Here is a 16,441-nt window from a genome sequence, read left to right as displayed (position 1 = left end):
AATTGCATTATTTCTCTTTCACTTTATTGCTTTGAGGTGCGAAGGAACTATTTTTTTCTGAGCTTAAGGGAAGGTGGGAAGGATTCAAACTGAGAGAGAATCTCCAACATACAATTATATAAAATATGAATTCACTTAACTGCTCTGTAGGTGCTGATGCTAAGCCAAAACATGGTTTCGATCGCTGCACTTGAAGTACCTCCGCACTTCATCTCCCAGGAATATGTCATACTACATGGGAGAAGAAGCCTGAAAGGGGCGTCCTTTTTAACCTCAACCACCTCCCTCTCCAAGAAAATTTTAGACTTTAAACAACTTAGATCAAAATATGGAGTGAATGCTGTAGACCAGCAAATAGTTTAACTACACAATGACACCACATAAACTGTGCTTTACTTTTTGTTTGTTTCTTTTTTTTCTTTTCTTTTTTTTTTTGCAGTACTAGAGATGTCACCCGGGGGCATTCTAGCTCTGAATGACACCCCAGCCCTATTTTTGATTCTTTATTTTGAAACAGAGTATCACTGAGTTGCAAATGGCCTCACTAAGTAGCCGAGGCTGTCCATGAACCTTGATTCTCCTGTCTCAGCCTCCCAAATGCTGGGGTTACAAGCGTGCGTCATCATCCCATGCTACTTTTTTATTATTATTTCTTATATAAGTCCTCCCTTTCTTCTTGAAAGCCATAAGAATGATCTTAAGGTAATCACAGCATATAATGCCAAATGCCATCATTTGTAACATAAATGAAACCAAGTAGAGACACAAGCTTCAGAATTGGAGACGTTATTTTTGCATTGAGGCATATGAAAATTGTTAGCAAACTCCAGGGTTTCAAGAATTGCATTTAATGTCCCAAAATGCCTTTTCTATATAATAATGGACAGAGGTATAAGACCAATAAAGTATTAATTTTAAAACATCTGGAAGGAGACAACCATATTCAACCCCTAACTCAAAGTATCAACTCCAATAATTTTGTGGGGCAATGCTTTCAAGGTTTATTATCTAGAATGACTTCTCATGGATTAATAATTTTAAAAAACTAGCAGTTTCAGATTTGGTATCTAGATATAAATATTCTTTATTATTGGTGAACTTAACTTTCATGCTCCATTTTGGATTAAAGCACGTTATTTAGTATGTGAGTCCTTCTGTGAGGGAGGAATGTTTATATAATAAAGATAAAATAGATAAGCTGCAAACCCAGAAAGAAATGTTGGAACTCTGATGAAGGGAAGTTTGTCTGAAATTCTCTTTCATTTCTTTTCATCACAAATATAAACCAACTGATACTGTGTCATGTGGTGTTTCCAAATATTATTTATAAGCCAAATATTTGATCAGTTTTCTTCACATCTACCAAGAGATCTCCTAGAGAAAGCAAGCCTGGGGACAACAATAGAATTGTTCTAGTGCCTAGCAAACCAGAATTTTTATGTCCAAATTCAAAGAGATTGAGCTCTGCAGGTTTCAGAGAGACTTCAAGAGAATAGGCGCTACTGTGTGAGAGCTCATTACAAAAGTTTACAGTTAGACCAGATGAAGAGTTCTAGGAAAGACAAAACACATGTTTTATTTTGTCTATGAAATAATTTTACTTCAATTCAATGGTTTTGCAGCCAGAAGAAAATAGCTAGCACAATAATGCTTCTATGCAAATGTTACTGTGTTATGATACTCATATATATGCATTGGAATAACATTCTAATTTGAGAGGAGTAGGAATTATAGACAAGAGGCTTGCAAACAAATTTACATACCTGTATGAAGTAAGATGCCACTTAATATTTTAATTTTATCCTAAGCCATTAGTCAAACTTCAGTGATAAGGAACGCACCAACTCACTATTTCAAATTCTAAAAAGTAATTATTCATTTGATCTGATTAAATAAATTATTTAGAACAATTTAGTGATGTCCATTTGTCTACAAAGGTTGTGTTAAAGTTGAAGATACTATTGTGTTACAGCAGAGCGTCTACTTGACTGCTTTTTCATTTATGTTTTTATTTTTGTTTTGGTGGTACTGGGGTTCCTGGAAACCCTTCTACCTCTGGGCTACACGCCCAGACCCATTTTATGCTTTTAATTGGAAACAAGGTCTCTTGAGCCAGCACGGCTGGCTTCAAACCAGCAGGATCCTCCGGTCTCCGCCTCCCAAGCGCAGGGATTACAATCACAATCATGCGCCACCAGGCCCGCCCGGCTACTTGACTGCTTTTTGTATATACTTTGCGGTGTATTTTGAAATGCATTAAACCTGCATACCTTTCAATAAATTCTATGTAATGTATATTTTCAACCAATTTCGTTAATCATCTAGTGTTTATTGTCTATTTTTTATTAAACCAGAATTGGTCTTGGGAACTACATTTGTTCTAGGTTCTTAATTTCTTTGCTTCTAGATGGCATGACAAAATGTAGCTTTTCTCTACCAAGTGCCCTGCAGCCAATAATTCTGCCTTGGAGCTAGCTGACTGTGGACTGAACCTATGAAAATGTAAGCCCAAATAAATCTAAATTGTTCTTGTTGGGTATTTTGTTATAACAACTAAAAATGTAGTAGAACATACAGTAAGATTACTTTCTTTACAATTTATATTCTTTTTATTTAACTTATAATTGGTTACACTGACTAATTTCTCCAGCACGGAGTTTAAAAATTGCAAGGCCAGAAACTCTTGAAAGATTACTAATTTTAAAGAAAATAAAATCAATTTTAGTCAATCAGTATTCAGTTATTTATAGTTTTTCAAAATTGATTTGTATTAGAATAGCTTCATATTTTCCTTACAGATTTATTATAAATATATGTTGATGTTTTTTAATGAGTTTACTGAACCATGTGATTCTATCAATATGACTGAGACTTTCATACTCAGCTTGTTAATACGGTGAATTTGTTAATTTAGATTATAAAATATTAATGGGTAACTGGAGGAACTCTAGATGAAGAAGGAGATTCTACAGAGAAGTAAATAAGGCAACTTAAGTGAGGGATGGGAAGGGGGAGAGGGAAACTCTCTAAAGCACACGATGTACTTAAACATATCAAAGTCAATCACTAAGCCAAGCATGGGAAGGAGGAATGAGGAGGGAATGGGGTAGGGATCTCATATGGGCTAATTGGGGGATTTGTGCATATATGCCTCCACCATTTTTTATCCCATTAAAATGTATGACTGCAATGCACCAATACAAAATTTAAAAAATAAATATTATCAGCCAAAAAAAATAATTCATCCTTACATTTCTGAAATAAACCTTATTGATGGTACACTGTCTGCTTTTTGTATAACCACGTTCAATTTCCTAATATTATGTTGAAAATATTTTTGTCTATATTCACAAGAGATCCAGGTCTATAATATTATTTTCCTATATTTTTCTCTAGTCTTACTATTTATATAATGCTGTCTCCATAAAATGACTTGGAAAATGTTATCACTTTTTTGTAAGATATGCATTATCTTTTCCTCAAACAATTAGTAAATCCAACATAAAAATTTATTTTCTGGACTTTCATTTTTAGGAAAATTTAGATACAAATAACTTTATTTAGTTCATATAAGGTAATACAGGCTATTATTTATAAATGCATTTGGTATTTTGTGTCTTTCAAATTATACCCCTATTTTATCTGAGATGTTAATTTTATAGACACCAGCTTATTCATAGCTTTTCTTTAATATCTGTTTTAGCATACATGAGCTATATTTTAATGTAAAATTATGCCTAGGTTAACACAAATTTAAAGGCAATTGCACAGAATAGTAAAAAAAATATGATTTTAAAAAGTAGTGTCATTTATTAAGCATAACAATTAACACCGGAAAGAGGCACTATTTTGTTATGGGAAAACATGACAATTCTGCAGGATTCTTGACATAGTACCAAAGAACCTCAGCACGCAGTGGTTAGAGAAAAGACAGAAGTTTTATTTAGGAAAACAGGGGACTTCAGGGGGAAGGCAGTCCATCTTAAGAGGTGGAGAGCAAGAGAGTCTTTGTGGCTTTTTCAATTGTTTTATAGAACTCCTATGAGGGGGTGGGTGGGGTTGCACAGTAGAGGATTTTTAGTGATCTTCCTCTTTCATCCCCACTATGGAAAATTTGTTTTTTTTCTCTTGGTAACTCTGACTAGAAGCATTATTAATCAATTTTACTAATCTTATTTAAGCAGTTTTAAGGTTCACTGACTTTTCTATTTTTGTTTTAAATTTGTTTCTGTTCATTTCTTACTTTGAAATTCATTTGTTTCTTTTTTAATTTCTTAAGATGTAAACTTACAAAGTTGTTTAGAAACCTTTCTTTTACTCTAATATAAACTTTTAACCATATGACTTTACTAAAAGTACTGCTCAAGCTATATTTAATAAAACTTAATACATCATTTTTATTTAATCCAGTTCAATTATTTTCTAATTTCTCTTCAGATTTTCTCTTTGATTCATTTTGTTTTTAAATATTTGGGGACTTATTTGAGATTCTGTAGTCAATTATGTTTTTCTATTAAGTTAGGGAATCTATTTGGTATGATTTTAACTCCTATCTCTCTGAGATGATACAGTATAATTTATGTACTTTTTTCAAACCTGTCTTCTAGGTTGCTAATTTTCTCTTCATCTGCACCAAATATGTTAACAAGTACATTGTTTAGTATGCTGTTGAAATCATGATCAGTTAATTATTTTTAATTTCCAGAAATTTTTATTATATTCCACAAATATCCTTGGACAGTATAACTTTTCCTTGGCCCTGTGTTTATATTTCTCTTTTGTTTATTTACATGCAACATATTTATTTTTATTTTCAGATATCAGAGAAATCCAGGATTGTCAGTTTGACTCTGGACAAGTGGGATAACTGGACTTTATCCCACTTGTTTAAAAACATGCTCTGATTTATGATGTTTGGGCAGCATAATGATTATTTTACTGTAGATTTATCTGTTGGATTTTTTTGAGAATCAGTTTTAAATTACATTCTCCTAAGTGTTACATCTTTGCCTTTCTCACTCGCCTATGGACACTGCCAACACAAGACCCCTACTAAATTATATTGTTTGCTTGAGGATTTTGGACAATATAAGCTGTTGTATACTGACTTCTACATCCATGATGGCTTTTTGGTGGATTTGAATTATTTCAGGAGAGAATTTACTTGTTCTCATTTACCGAATATCAAGTTTGTGGTAAACAACTTTTTTTTCTATTCCATTCTGTATGACCCTTTTCCTGAATAAAGTTTAGGGATCCAGACTTCATGTCGGAATTGTTAGATATCCACTCTTTAATTGGCCGAGGAGATCATTTTATGGCCCTCTATACAGCAACTGTGGTTGAAGCTCAAATAGTCCTCAGTATCAGAAAATAAAACAAATTTTAACAATTAAACAAACAATAAAAGCCATATTTGGTTGTCTTCTACATGAAATTCCTGTTTTATTTGTATTTGACTTCTTCTATTGCCATTCTGCAAAGGTTGAAAGCTTTATTTTAAAATTATTTTTCTGGTCTAATGTCTAGGTCTTGGATCTATCTTGAGTTGATTCCTGTGCAGGATGAGAAGAAAGAATTTAGTTCCATTTTTCTACAAATAGATAGCCAGTTTTCCCAGCACCATTTGTTCAAAAGGCTATTTTTTATTCTCCAGCATATGTAATTGGCCCCTTTGTCAGAGATCAATTGACAATAAGTGTGTGGTTTTGTTTCTGTGTCTCCTATTCTATTCTATCGGTCTGTGTGCCTGTTTTTATGCCAATACCATGTTGTTTTAATTACTATACCTCTGTAGTATAATTTGAAGCCACAAATTGTGATGCCTCCTGCATGGTTCTTATTGCTGAGAATTGCTTTGGCTAGTTTGGGTCTTTGTCTCTTCATATAAAATTTATGACCAATTTTTTCTAAGTCTTTGAAGAACGCCATTGATATTTGGATAGAGATTGTATTGATTCTGTAGATGACTTTTGGTAGAATGGTCATTTAAATGATATTTATTCTGCCTATCCAACAGTGAGGGAGATATTTCTATCTTCCAAGGCCTTCGTCAATTTCTTTCTTTATTTTTTATAATTTTCATTGTAGAGGTTTTTTATGTCTTTGGTTCTGTTTATTCCTAAGTGTCTTATCAGTTTTAGGGAATAATTGGGATACAAGAAGGACTCTAGATAATAGAGGAGAAACCCCAATGGAGCCAAGAAGGAGATTTAAGGGTAGGGAAGGCAAGAGGCTGAGGTTCATTAATAAAAATACCACCATTTACTATGTGATTATATGTGAATATACTAATGTCAAGCTTGGTAGTCTGTATTGGGAGGGAGGGAAATGGGGATGTGGGGGGCACCAGTGCTGTGTGCATGTTTGTCATTGTCAACTTGATTACAGTATGATTTGAGAATATAATGCACCAATAAAAGCATTATAAGATAAAAATCATCATATTCAAAAAATAAAATAAATTATAAAAATATGTTGCAACAGGTTGGTTGTTTCAGTTCAGAGTATCTGATCTGGAATAATTTAGTTTAAACATAATTTTTGAGCATGAAATTATTACGATAGGATGGCATTTGATGAATATTATGCAGCAGTAATCTATGAGATACATTTTAAAACAAATTCCTTGATTCTTTAAAATTAATTTTCTCAATAAAGTCATAAAAGCATATATTTTATGTATCCTACATAACTGATTTGGTACTGGAGACTGATCTCAGGGGAAGTCTACCTCTGAGATATCTCTAGAGTCCATTTTATTTTATTTTGTATTTATTTTGTTTTGAAATGGGATCTTGCTAATTTACTACTGGTCTTTTAAATTTAATATTATGGCTGCAATTTTCCTGCCTCGGTTTCCCAAGTACTGAGATTACAGGTATCTGTCATCACACCTGACCTGTTCTAAAATATCACAACATAAAACACTATAATCTACCCTTCGTCGTATTACAATCTACTTAATATATTTTAGGCTAAATTGCTAGTCAATGAGAACTATAAAAGTTACATGAGATATTAAGCAATTATATCACTGACTTTTTTTCCTATGCACCAATAAAATTATGTCAATCCACATCTCATTATCTACTTTCATACAATTGAAAGTAATACATAAAATACAAATTATTAGGATTCTCTGATGATTAAAGTAAATAATAGTGTTTGGGAGTCTATATAAAAAGAAATTTAAAGAGAATGTCTAGGTGAAAATTATCTTTTTAAACTATTATACTCTGTTTTGTATCATTTTACTGTACTCTTGGCAAAACTATCATCTATGATTGCTCATGTTGTCCTAGCTCTTACATAACAATAATTATATATAATGATACCTTATCCTTCTTTAGGGAGACACCCAAGCTGGGGATCTATTGATCTTTAAAATTTTCTTTTGAAATGTGTCTGTTTTTACTACATACTTTCTACCATATCCATTCTACTTCGCATGTTTCTTCAGTCATTACTTAACTACTCATGGTCTAGACACACTTTGAAATAGGTTATTGCCAGTAGTCAATAAATAGGGCTGAAGAATTCTTGTAAATCCCTTAAAAGAGGTCAAGGTATATATTTCAAACTGAGACTGGGAGTGCCTATCGTGCAGTAATATGATGTTACACTTGAACTTGACTTTAGTCAACATATATTTTATTTTTGGCTAGAATTTGCAACTTAACTGATATTTATAGGGAAAAGAGGAGTTAAAGGTTTTGAGGGAGGCAAGCTTATCTGTTGAGTGATGATGAAGCGAAACAAGAAATATCAACATGTGGGGCATATAATATGTATGTATAATAAAAATAAAATAATATCTTACATTTAGATCAATGAACTAACTGAAGAGGAAAAAGTATATAGCTTAAAACAGTACATTTGATTGCCAAAAATTTAAAATAGATAAAAGTAATGTAATCTCAGAGTGTGCTGAGGTAAGGTGACAGGCCTATTCATGTCTTGCTCTACGCTAAAATACTCTTCTAAAATACTGTGCTTTAAAATAGAAACGGACACATGGCTAGAAAAGTCAAGAGATAGCATTGCATTCAACAATCATGCCACATACAAAATGGCTCAAGAAACTGTGGATATTACCCTGCCCAAGACTTAGAAAGGCTGTTGAAAAGAGGTGGTGAGTATGAGTATTACTTTCAAATATCAGAGTGATACTCAGGTAGAATACAACCATATCTGGGTTTAATGAATTAAAGTACATTGTATAGTGGAAATAGTGTGCTAGAATAGGAGTGAAATAAACTAAGTTCCACTTCCAAAGCTGATCATATTCATACCAGAGTAGATCATTTTACAGATGTAAAATGAGAACATTTATCTTGGTGGTTAACATTCCTTTTAGCTATGATTATTTATGATGTGAGAGAAAACACTTAAAATAAGACTTCTGGCATGATGGTTTTTTGAAACAAAATGGGCCTCATCTAGTAATAGTGAATTTATAGTCACTGGAGCTTTTAAGGAGAAAATATTGATGATGTGATTCATGGACTGGACAGAAATTTAGAGTAGATTATCTTTAAAATCTTTATCTTGGAAAAACTCTATGTGAAAGCAAAGGTAAAAAGAAATTTGGAAGCATTTTTCAGTTGATAGCACATTGTCACTGTATGTGCTTCTACTTTATTATCAATTACACTCCTTTTCATGGTCTCAAAAGTCTTTATCTTTTAAAGAATGATACCGTATTGACTAATTCATGTGTCAACTTGACCATAGCAGAGGGTGCCCAGATGTTTCATTAAATATTATTCTGGGTGACTCTCTGATGGTGTTTTAATGAGATTATCTTTTAAATTGATAAAGTGAAAGCCAGAATAACCTCAGGCTTCATGTAGGTAGGCCTTAGCCAATCTATTTCGATCCCAAATAGAACAACATGGCAGAGTCGAGGAGAATTTGATCCACTTCCAGACTGTCCTTGAGCTGAAGCATCATTCTTCTCCTGCCTTTGACCACAAGCTGAAACATATACCACTGATTTTCCTGCTTCTCAGGGCTTCGTTCTTTGACAATGTATATAGCATCTGCTCTCCTCAGGCTCTATCCTGACAACAACAGATTTTACAATTTCTCATCTTCTATAATTATACACTATGTACATATATATATATGTACATATGTATATACATATATATGCATATATATTATATTTGATGTGTGTATATAGTGTATATGTGTTTTTCTCTGAGGAAACATGAATAATTTGATAAATATTTTAGATCAGCTGGACATGGTGCTATATGCTGGTAATCTTAGTGCTTGGAAGGCTGAGACAAGAGGATCAAGGTGTGAGGATAGCATCATCAATGTAGCGAGACTCTCAACAACCTAGTGGGCCACTGTTTCAAATAAAAAATAAAAGTGCTAGGGGTGTGGTTCAGAGTTAGAATGCCCATGGATTCTATACCCAGTTACAGATATATCTTCTATCTATAGAAGGTGTTATAAAGCAGTATGAACAATCCTATAAACCAGTGTAGTAATACCTATACCATTCAGTGACAATATAAAAAGCAAAAAACCTAGATTTAAATCCTGGATTTACTACTCTTTTTGTTTACTTTATTCATTACCTTGTCCTACTAATATATATATATATATATATATATATATATATATATATATATATTCTATCTCTCATCTATATTTCTATATTTCTCTATATAAATAAATCTATATAGATAGACAGATACATGTTCAACTTAGCAGAGTTTAGTGCATTACATTGCTTAGCATACTACTTAGTATATTACGAGGCTCAAAATATAGTACATGAGAATATAAGAAAAATGGATGAATATCACTATTTTTGAGGAAAAAGAAAATCCAAACCACAAGGAGGTATCATCTTGCCTCAGTTAGAATAGATATTATCAAAAAGTCAAAAAATAACAAATGCAGGAGTTGTGGTAGCACACACCTGTATTTCCAGTACAGGAGAATCTCAGATTGGAGACCATGTCATGGTAAGAAGATTCTACTTCAAATCTTTTAAGAAAGTGGTGGAGGAGTAGCTTAGTGATAGAACATTATAGGTTCAATCCCTAGAACACACACACACACACACACACACACACACACACACACACACACAGTAGCAAATGATGGTGAGAATGTGTAGAAAAAATACTTTTGTATACTATTGGTACATATATAAATTAGTACACACATCATAGATAAAAGTATGGAATTTCCTCAAAAATTTCCAATAGACCTACCACATGATATCCTAAAGAAATAAAATCAGCATACAAAAGAGATAGCTGCACAACAATGTTTGTTTTGATACTATTCACATTTATTAAGATGATCAAACTCAGTATCTATCGATGGATGAATTGATAAAATAAAATGGAGAATATATTCACAGCAGAATGTTACTCAGCCATAAAAAAGAACAAATGCTTTGAATTTATAGTAAAAGGAATGTAATCGGAGGGGTTTATACTGAGAAACAAAAGATAGATATGGAAGAACTATTACCACATGTTTTCTTTCATATGTGGAGCTAACACAAGGCAATCTTAATGCAGAATAGTGGTGACTAGTGTCCACATAGGATGTGCACAGTTATGAGGAAGAAGTTCTGGTGTTCCACAGCACAGAAGATGACTATAATTCACACAAATATTACATATTTTATAAAGATCTAGAAAAGAGAAGCTTGAAGTTTCCAACATAAAGAAATAATGAGAAGGATATGCTAATTACCATGATTTTTATCAGTACACAACTGTAGGCATGTGTTAAAATAGAACACTTGTACCTCATTAACATGCATAATTACTGTAATTCAATAGAAATTTCATTTAATTTGAAAAGGAAATAATGGTTGAATTGGAATACACTTATTTCTGCCATAGTTCCTTATCCTTGTGAGATGAGAAAGCCATCAACTAGAAAAGCGCTTAACTCACAGTTCTGTTACCTATTACCCAACTTCTCTTGAGCAATAAATCAATATTCCTAGCCTCAGTTTCCTAAATGATAAAATGGAGAGAATGATAGCACTTACTTTATCTAGTTACCATGAGAAATAAACAAGATTATGCACCTAATGGTCTTGATAATATCAGGTGTTCTAGAAATGTTTGCTGCTATTATTATTAATGGATGCGACTACTGTACAACCTACTAGTGTCCAATTAATAATCTTAAGCTCCATGCTTTAAGTTTTATGTAGTCTCTACTTGATTATCTTTATCAGGGGAACTAAATCAATAAACCATAGAAAATAGTAGGTTAACTCTAAAGATATATATTTGCTTAGAGTATGACCAGCCTCGCGTGTTTTCATCTTGCTCTGTGTCTGCATTCTGTCCCTCTGCTAGCTATACAGCAGCCTGGGGAGGGGAGTAATGCTGAAGGAGACTGTGTGCAGCCAGGGGAATTAGAGGCAGAGTAAGAGAAAGGAGAAGAGTGAAAAGGACCCAGATATGACGTGAAGAGCTCTGAGACCTCCTGACTTCACTGGCATATGTCATTTAAAAGCATACAGATAATTTCATAGCAACCCTGTCAGAATTTTTAGAGTGAATCATTTCCATTCTTCCCACTGCTCATTTCCCAGGATACAGACCAAGGATGTGTAGAGGAGGCACAAAGAAGAAGAGGAAATGGAATGAAGCTCACGCATTAACCCTCTGGATCTCCTAGCTCCTCATAACTGCCTTCACATTCAATTGGCCAAAGAGTGTGTGCGATGGAGGGAGGTCGGGGTGTCAACACACAGCGGAGAGAAATCTGCCGGCATTTGGGAAATGAAGCATAAATAAGACAGTTCTGCCAATCAATGTTTCTGAAATTTCCTTTTCCATTTAACAACCGCCAGCAACTTGTAAGATGCTCCGGAGTTCAGTGGAGTAGATGAGCTGTAAATCCTGTCTCTTGCACACTTGCGGGCAGAGAGAAGTCGAGTGAAAGAACTGTGACTGCAGCATGGCCAGAGATAAGGCTGTTTAAGAGGGAAAATCATTTGCAGAAAACAAGAAAGCAAAAGGGAGCAGAAACAAGAAATGGACAAATCCATTAAAGAGAATATAATCAAAACGTAGCAGCCTCTCATAGTTTTCTTTGTAAAAGAGATAGAGTGCACGAGGCAAGGGACTCATTATCCTGCTCCTAGCCAGTAATTCAGAGAGAACAGAAACTGGGAGCGGGGCGGTGCTGCCTAGAGAATTGTAAGTCAGAGGCATGCCCATTAGTTAGCACCACTTACTGTTTACATAATAGAGAGTCATTTGAAAGAGTCCCAGTATGCTTTAGAAGCCTTTCCACAACCCACATGCTAAATGCGCAATTGACCATGGTGGATTTTCTTCCATCTCTATACACTTTACATTTCAGACACTCAAACCAGGAATGTTGAAACACAGCTATCACTCCAGAGAGAAAGGTGCTTTATCTTTAGGTAAAAGACAAAGGGGGGGCAGCAATGAAAAGGAGATAAAACTTTTTACGCATTCTGAATATTTTAATACAAGTGAAACTAAGCTGATTTTTTTTTTCCCTGCGGGTCTGGGGATGGAACCCAGGGGTATTTGACCTCCAAGCTACACCCCCTGCCCTATTTTTTATTCTTTATTTTGAACAGGGTCTCACTAAGTTGCAGAGAGCCTCACTAAGTAGCTGGCTGTCCGCGAACTGTGATCCTCCAGTCTCAGCCTCCCGAATGCTGGGATAACAAGCGTGCGCCACCACGCCCGGCTCACCTGCAATTTTTGCGTGAATGAAAAGATCACTTTGACCTCCTTTCTCTAGGGGTAAATTTATTACCCCAAACCCTGTGAGCACCAAGAGTGGTGGTGCATGCCTGTAATACCAGTACTTTGGAGGCTGAGACTGGAGGATTCCAGGTTTGAGGTCAGTCTCAGAACCTTAACAAAACCCTGTTTCAAAATAAAAAATAAAATAAGGCTAGGGGTATAATTCAGAGGAAAAATACCTCTGTGTTCAATCCTCAGTATATATAAAAACCCTGTGTGCAGGAAGCAGGTATGTCTATAATCTCAATGCTTTATTATTTTATAAATTTAGAAAGAATGGCACCAATAATGGGTGAGGGATACAGTTGAGTGCTAGAGCATTTGCCTAGGATATATTAGGCCCTGGATGCCATTTTCTGTACTGGAAAAAATCGATAGCATTAATAATAAAGTCACACCATATTTATTGTATTTAGTGACCATATAAAAAATATGCCAGTTATTTAGGTGGATAGTACATGTCTTTCTGTCTTTATCATCACCATAGATAAGTGTCATTATTTATTATAAAGAGCAGACATTTTTTTACCTCATGGTCATAGAGGTTCTAGTTAATGAGTGGGCGAACCCAGTGCTTGGTACTGGGTAGGGATTTTGATAGAAAGAAGATACATGGCACAGGAAACTGCCCACATCATGACCCCAGAAACAAAGGGTCCACGGATTCTTTCCAGGAAATACCCCCATGACCTGAGGACCCCCGTACAGCCCACCTCTCAAGCTTTCCATCACTGCGCAAGACCATCACTCTAGAAACCAAGACTGCAGGAAATTGGCTTTTTGGGGACATTGCATATCCTAACTCTAACACCTGTTTTTCATTAATGAGAAGACTGAATTGAAGATAGGTTACTTATCACCTCCCAAATCACACAGGGAGTGAATGAGCTTCGAAGCTGAACCCAGATCTGGCTGATTCCAAAACTCCCGTGCCTTGACAGCATGGTGGCTTCAGACAATCATGGTCATTGTCAGCATGAATGTGGTTAAAGATTTTATACTTTCTTGGCATGTTCACTAATGGAGATGTTTTCCTCTCCCTTCTTTCCTTTCATCAAGCTCATCGGTGCGGTTTAGATACTCTTTGCAGTAATCCAGGATAAAGTCAGCCTGAGGAGGAGCTTTAAACTGGGAGCAAAGGATATCCTAAACTCTCTTTCTGCATCATCACTCCACAGAGAATGGAAAGAGCGTGAGAGAGAGGATGAGGAGCAGGCCACGCTCACTTTTATAATATCTGTTCTCAAAGGGAACTGACCCACTCCTGCAATAATGAAATTGATTCAACAAGGACACTGGACTTTATGAAATAATCCCCTCTTAGGCTCTATTCTATAACACTATCGTGTTAGAGATAATTTTCCAAAACAAGACATTTGGGGAGACATTTAAATCATAATAAAGGGTATCAAAGCTATGTATTTCTCATGATCTAGGACACAGACTAAGTAAGATTCCTTCCAAGAGTGAGCGTTAAAATATTGAAGACTTCTTAAAGCCCAGGATCAGAATTGAATAAATATTGTTTCTGCTATATAACAGTAACAAAATTCAAATGTGCACTCAAATGCCAGAGATGTCTGAGATCTTTATCTTTATGGGGAATGCTCAAATATTTTCCTACCTACCAAAAGTGGTTCACAATTATTGCACATTTATTTGGCATAAAACACTTTTTAAAGTCTATGCACATTAAATCTGGGAGGTGTCAAAGAGCTTGCCCAAAGTTACACAAGTCAGTGACACATATCTCTCTGAATATAAAAACAGTGTTTTTTCTACTAATCAACACCCACAATTAAAGACTGAGAGAAAAAATGTATCTTAGTTATGCTTCTCAATATATAATTTCAAATTTACTTCGTTGGATGCTGTAATATAAGACATAAATGATTTTCTTCCATAATTTTAGATATTTTTATAAGTTTATATAACTTGGATATTGGAGGCAGATACATAGGTCTAGTCAAATCCTGCCACCCCACTTATGAGTTCTGGAAAAATAATATCTTTGAGTATTAACACTCTCAACTATAAAATATGGATAACAACAAAAGCTATCTTATAAATTAGTAATGACAATTAAACTAATATATGTAATGCTTAGTATAGAATGTGTACATAGTATAGAATGTGTACATATACACTAAGTATATACACTAAGTATACACATTCTGTACTATATACTATATATACTATATACTATATACATATAGAATAGCCCTGTATATTTAGTATACAATGTGTACTGTGGAATTTATGAAGTAATTTATGAATGTGTACTAATTGTACACATTCTATACTAAATATACAGGAAACTCCATAAGAAAATACACATTGCATATGTATATGCATAGATGTGTGCATATATGCATGTGTGTATACATACACACCTGTATGTATATATACATACACACACGACATGGTTAAAAATATCTGCCAAGTAGTATATTCTAATGAAATTTTTTCTTTAATTAATGAGACAACTATAATACCTACAGAGTGACAAAAATAATAAAAATGCAAAAAAATATAAGCTTTGCCTTCCCATAACTATAGACTCAGAATTATCAGTTTATTGGGAACGCCCTCTGTTAGAGACGGATTGTGAAAATGCCAAAAAAAATGGAAGTTTTATTTAAATAGATATATTTCTACAATGTGTCCAGAGAAATGCCCTGGGGCTGAAACTTTGACATTTGGAGAAAGCTGCCTTGTTGAATAAATGTATATGTCATTACCTTAAAAGTAGGGCTCTATCTTTGGAGTGTCCTCTAACTTTAGAATAGTTTCGACCAGAAGGTCAGAGACTCTAAGAAATTCTCTTGACTGCTACCTCAGTTAGGAGGTGAATTATTTCTCAACTATTAAATGTTTACAACTTTGTAAATGATACTTGTTTCAAAATTTTAAGGTGAAGGAAATAAGTAAATATCTTAAACAAAACAGAAAGACTTGGGTATCTAAAAAAAGTTATCTAATGTTAGAAAAGACATTTCTCGATGTGTTAATGTGTTAGTCTTATTTGCAAGTAACATCTCACAAGAAACATCTCAGGCTGCCAATGTTAATGTTGTCTCTTGGTGCCATAATTTGTAAGTAATTTTTCTACCCTTTTAAGGTGATAATCATTACTTCAAAAGTTTTGACAATGACATATTAAGAATCCCAGCTGTAATACTTTTTATAATTGTCCTCAAAGCTGGGTACCCATTTAAACTCTCTCAGGCTATAATTAATAAGAAGTGTTCTAATAGCTTTCAAAATCGCTCCCACCAAGAGCTTAGTATGGCATAAGGAATGCACAAGCAAATTTCAAATATTAAAGTATATTGTATAAGACATCTTTTAATTATGTCTAACATCCTACTACACTTCACAAAAAACAGTAGCTAAATGAAATGGGAGAAAATGATCTCCTGGGACTTTATTCTTTCCAAAGCCCTCTCATATCTATTAACATATTTGATCCACCCTTGTATAGTTAGTAAGGTAAATATTGAGAAAATTTTGTCTATAATTTTTCATACTTATCTGAAAATTAATATGAAATTTTGGGATTAAAGCAGATTATTCTTACTCATAGTAATAACTAGATGGTTATACCATGCCTTAAATATTTTTTCCCAATACAATATGATGAGAGGCAGAGATCT

The sequence above is a fragment of the Muscardinus avellanarius genome, assembly GCF_963383645.1.
Source record: "Muscardinus avellanarius genome assembly, chromosome: X".
Lineage (NCBI taxonomy): Eukaryota > Metazoa > Chordata > Mammalia > Rodentia > Gliridae > Muscardinus > Muscardinus avellanarius.
This window is presented reverse-complemented; position numbering follows the sequence as displayed.